Below are 6,000 nucleotides of genomic sequence, written 5' to 3' on the forward strand. Positions count from 1 at the left end.
ATAAACAAGTTGTTAGGTGTAGGCAGGGCCATAAGTAGGGAAACTGAGATATGACAAAATAATTAATTAGATGATTTTTCCACAAATAGACAGGTGTTGTCCTTTCCATGGTAGCAAAATCGTATCTAATTTGGCTAACTTTCTATTAAAATGTATTGTCGTGAGATCATTTCTTTCTTTCGGGATATGAATACCAAGTATGTCCACTTCACCGCCTGACCATTTTAGTGGTAAACTACACGGTAATGTAAACGTTGTATTTTTCAGAGATCCAATACGTAATATGGTGCAGTTATCATAATTTGGTTATCTAAATCCTCTGAGGCTGTGCAGGGATCCAAATTGTGGATTTAAAAGAAAACATGAATCGTCAGCGTACAATGACACCTTTTTTTATCCTGGATTTCTATCCCCTTGATATTATTGTTGGATCTAATTTTAATAGTCAACATTTCAATGGCCATAATAAATAGATATGCCGATAGTGGACAGCCTTTTTTTACTCCTCTTGACAATTTAATACTTTCTGAGAAGTAGCCATTATTATAAGGCCCGAGGAGGCCAGAGAATTGAATGTTCATTTCTCTACCATAAGCCGCCTCCAACGTCGTTCACATTTTTTTGCAAGTACGTCTGTCATGATGGAGACCAGGCAGTGAATTATCCGGTTTAGTTATGTTTAATAACTCTTAAATCAGACAATTAACATGCAGTCCACCAAGCTACTATCTGCTAGTCCTCATTGCTAGGTTAGTCATATCTGGTTATGACGATTACACGCATAACCAATCAATTATGGAGATATCTATCAGACATCACTACATCTCCCCTTTTCTGAGAGAAATCAAAACTATACCATCCTCTCTACCTAATACAAATATTCACCCTGTTGACCGTTTCAATACAAACTATTTTTAATTCAATAACATATATTGTTTTAGTAACATATTAACATATGTTTTGTTTTTCTTTAACATCGACAATACACATAACTGTGTCAACTACGACATCGGGGTAGACAGCCCTTTGTCCACAGCAACATAATGATTCTGCCCCGAAACAGTAGCTGTTCCTATACCTCTTTCTTTTTTTTTTCTCAAGTGTCTCTGAACCTCAGTGGTAGTTTTACCTCTCAACCTCTGGAGGTCATTCTCACCAGTTGTGGTGAGGCTGCCCTGAGGTGGTGGACTGAGTGAGGGGATGGGAGTTGGCTGGCTCACAGGCGGGGCCTATGTGCTGTCCTAACTGTTAGACTGGGTGACTCTTTCGTTGTTTTGCTGCTGTCTCTCTGGAGTAGGTGACTGGAAAAGCCTGAAGGTGTCGCCTGTTTCTCCGAGCGATGGTGCCGTGTTCAGTTTCCACAACGTAGGATCTCGGCTCTGGAGATTTGCTGATGACAACTGCTGTTGTTTTCCATCCTTTCTCTCCGTCCAGTTTGACTCTTACACTGTGTCCAGGGTGTAATTCCAGTAGGGGAGCACTGAATGCCTCCTGCTATAGAAGAACTGGTAAGCTTGTTTGGCTTGTTGGTCTTGGTCCTTCTGTTTAACGCCGTTGTGGCTGTAGAGTTTCCCATCCAGCACGGGGACCGTCGTCCAGATCTGATGTCCAGTCATGAGTTGTGCTGGGCTTGCTCCTGTTGCATTGAGGGGTGTGGCTCGGTAGCACATCAGAGCCATGTGTGGGTCTGGTTGTTTTAAGAATTCGCTTAGCTGTCTGTACAGCTCCATTTGCCTGCGAGGTGGTATGAGCGAAACCATATCTCTTTCTGAACTCCTTGAACAGTGCAGAAAAACTGAGTAGCGTTGTCTCTAACGAGCTCGGTAGGTATCCCCCATCTTACAAAAATACCTTTGAGGCGGGTGATGACCTGCTGGCTAGTGGTAGTGGGCAGGTGAGCTATTTCTATGTCCCTAGAATAGTAGTCCACCACTATGAGGTATTTCTTGCCCTCTAGCTCACACACGTCGGCTGCGATTTTCTGCCACGGACCCTTAGGTAAAGGTGTCATGACAAGTGGTTCTCTCTTTTGAGTTGGTTTGTTCTCTGTACAGAACCTGCATGACATCACTTTTCTCGCGATGTGGGCGCTGATGCCCTGCCACCACACCCACATCTTGGCTCTTTCTCTGCACTTTGTCAGCCTCATGTGACCTTTGTGTATCTGTTGTAGAACTTCTTCTCTCTGTGAAGCTGGGATGACAATCCTGTCTTGATATAGCACAAGTCCATTCCACTCCGATAGATGCACTCTCGCTGTGTGGTATCCCTGTAGTGAGTAGGGTAGCTGCGCCATTCTGAGGCCAGCCTTTTCGGATGTAGCCAATGACCATTTGGAGGTCTGTATCATTGCTTGTCGCCTCTCTGATGTCATCCAGCCTGTGTGCAGACACTGGTCTGCTCTCCCCCACAGCTTCCACATATGCTTTGACGACTTCTTCTGTGTCTGACTTGTTTTCTTTCAGTGGGTTTCTTGACAGTGTGTCAGCCACCACTAACTTCCCAGGAATGTGGACTTCTTTCACATTGAAACGCATGAGGCGCATGAGCAGTCGCTGACAACTGAGTGGTGCTTTGTCCAGATCGTACATGTTGATCAATGGAACGAGTGGCTAATGGTCTGTCTGTAAAACAAAGCTCCCCATGCCCTGCAGGTAGCGGACAAATCGTTCACGTGCCCATACACCTGCCAGGCACTCTTTTTCGATTTGTGCGTACCTTCGCTCAGTCTCTGTTATTGTGCATGAACAAAATGCAACAGGACGGATCTCACCACCCTCTTGTTCCTGTAGGAGTGTAGCTCTGAGGCCATAGCTGCTTGCGTCTGCACTGACCACAGTTGGTTTGCCGGCGTCGTAGTATGCCATTACCTGTGTTGACACTAACATAGCATTGACCTTGTGGAAGGCCTGCTCCTGTGGGTCTCCCTACATCCACTCTGTCTGTTTTTTCAACAGCTCAGTGATGGGGTGTAGCACTGATGACAGGCCCAGCAAGAATTTGCCTAAGTAGTTCACCAGTCCCAGCATTTGGCGAAGCTCAGTGATGTTTGTTTGACTGGGCATCTTGGAGACGGCTTTCACTTTGCTGTCATCCGGCTTTATCCCATCCACTCTAATCACATGACCGAAGTACTGGATCTCCGACTTCCCAAAGTGGCACTTGTCTTTGTTCAGCTTTAGTCCAGACTTTTTGATAGTCTGTAGCACTTTGCTCAGATTCCTGTCGTGTTCTTCCTTGTTTGCACCGTAGACCAGTATGTTATCCATCACGGCGACTGTGCCCTCACGTCCTCTCAGGAGCTTGCTCATCTCCCTCTGAAAGATCTCTGGTGCGCTGGTTATTCCAAAAGGAAGGTGCTTGAAGCAGAATCTCCCCACAGGAGTGATACATTTTGTCAGTTTTCTGCAGCTGGGTTCAAGAGGTATCTGGCAAAAACCGCTAGACGCATCGAGTTTGGAGAAGACACTCAGCCCGGATAGCTTTGGTGCTTTATCCTCCAAGGTGGGTAAAAGCAGGAGATGGCTGCCGTTTTAAGAACTCCTAACCAATTGTGCTATTGTGTGTGTTTTTTCGCGTTATTTGTAAGATTTTTCTTTAACGTGTCGGGCGCGAAGGATTTACTTCAGACACCCGACAAGGCCCAAATCCCCGTCATTCGCAGGAGAAAGAGATGGAGATATTGGGGATGTAGATCGGGGTGCCTTGTAAGGATCCGGCGGCGAGTAGGTAATCTGCCTCTACCATCAGACCTATTAGCCAATGTACAATCATTGAATAACAAAATAGATGAGCTACGATCACAAATATCATACCAACGGGACATTAAAAACTGTAAAATCTTATGTTTCATCGAGTCGTGGCTGAACGACGACATGGATAACATACAGCTGGTGGGGTTTACGCTGCATCGGCATGATAGAACAGCTGCCTCCGGTAAGACAAGGGGTGACGGTCTGTGTATATTTGTAAACAACAGCTGGTGCACAAAATCTAATATTAAGGAAGTCTCAAGGTTTTGCTCACCTGAGATAGTCTCATGATAAGCTGTAGACCACGCTATTTACCAAGAGAGTTTTCATCTATATTTTTCGTAGCTGTCTATTTACCACTACAAACCGACGCTGGCACTAAGACCGCACTCAATGAGCTGTATAAGGCCATAAGCAAACAAGAAAACGCTCATCCAGAGGCGGCGCTCCTAGTGGCAGGGGACTTTAATGCAGGGAAATGTAAATCCATTTTACTTAATTTCTACCAGCATGTTAAATGTGAAACTAGAGGAAAAGAAACTCTAGACCACATTTACTCCACACACAGAGATGCGTACAAAGCTCTCCCTCGCCCTCCATTTGGCAAATCTGACCATAATTCTATCCTCCTGATTCCTACTTACAAGCAAAAACTAAAGCAGGAAGCACCAGTGACTTGGTCAATAAAGAAGTAGATGCTAAGCTACAAGACTGTTTTGCTAGCACAGACTGGAATACAGTTGAAGTCGGAAGTTTACATACACCTTAGCCAAATACATTTAAACTCAGTTTTTCACAATTCCTGACATTTAATCCTAGTAAAAATTCCCTGTCTTAGGTCAGTTAGGATCACCACTTTATTTTAAGAATGTGAAATGTCAGAATAATAGTAGAGAGAATGATTTATTTCAGCTTTTATTTCTTTCATCACATTCCCAGTGGGTCAGAAGTTTACATACACTCAATTAGTATTTGGTAGCGTTTTACTGCTGCTCTTTATTTTATTTTTTTAATTTTCTGTGCAATTTTTTACTTATCTATTTTTTACTTAACACTTATTTTTCTTAAAACTGCATTGTTGGTTAAGGGCTTGTAAGTAACCATTTCACTGTAAGGTCTACACCTGTTGTATTCAGTGCATGTGACAAATACGATTTGATTTGAAGATGAACCTCTCCCGTTTCACTGCTTCACTGAGTCTTTTTTTTCTACGCATGTTCTCACTTTACAATTTTTCTTCATTACTAGCACCGTGGGAGCACACCAGTCTGTAGGCTCGGTTACTCCCTCAACGATGCCATTTCTTTTCATTCTGTCCAGTTCTTCCTCCCACTTTTGGAAGGAGCGGAGAAGGAATTCTGCATGGTGAAGTCAGAGAATAGGCGACTGAATCTAAGCTCAATCTTGACCAGTTCACAGTTCAGTAGCTCTATCTCTCCAAACACATCTGTGCCGATCTCATCTACTCTTGCATGCAACAGTTCTGCTAAGTAGGTTATTAGCATATGGTCCTCGAATCACAAAGATACAGAATTTGTACTTTTCTTCTTTTCTTTCACTCGTGGCTAGATATTTTCCATAAAATTAGCCCTGCCACCTGGGCTGCGAACCTCAGTTTCAACGTTAACCAGCAGGAAGCGCTGTGGCAAGCTCTGGTAAGTGCTCTGAGACAGCACTGTAATATCAGCACCAGTATCAATCTTGATCTTTACACGTGTGCAATTCACTGGGAGCTCAACATGCCACTGATCTTCAGAATCAGACTGCTTAATAACTGATCCTAAAAAGAATGCCCCTTGCATTTCCTCTTCATCCTCAGCTGTAACTTCTTTGACCATTTTAGTTTTGCATGCAATCTCAAAATGCCCCATTTTGTAACACTTCCTGCATCTTTTGTTGCGTGCTGGACAATTTTCACTGTCATCATGGCTGCGGTTACAACGTGAGCAACTTCCCTGTTTTGACTGACTGTTTCTTTGCTTAAACTGTTTGTTCTGGCCGCCTGCAGTATGCTTAGAATGTTTGTTGTAACGCTGTGGTTTGCATCTCACCTCATCAATGAAGTTCTCATCTCCCACGCGCATGTCCACGTGCTGCTTCTTTATCTGCTCTGACTGGCGCGCAATTTGTATCGCATTCTCCAGTGTCATGTCTGGCTCGAGCTGTAGCTTTTGTGAAACATCACTGTCCATAATGCCCATCACAATCCTGTCCCGTATTTGTTAGTCCTTTGTAGTTAAAAACTCGC

The sequence above is a fragment of the Coregonus clupeaformis genome, chromosome 29 (genome assembly GCF_020615455.1).
Source record: "Coregonus clupeaformis isolate EN_2021a chromosome 29, ASM2061545v1, whole genome shotgun sequence".
In the NCBI taxonomy this organism is placed as follows: domain Eukaryota; kingdom Metazoa; phylum Chordata; class Actinopteri; order Salmoniformes; family Salmonidae; genus Coregonus; species Coregonus clupeaformis.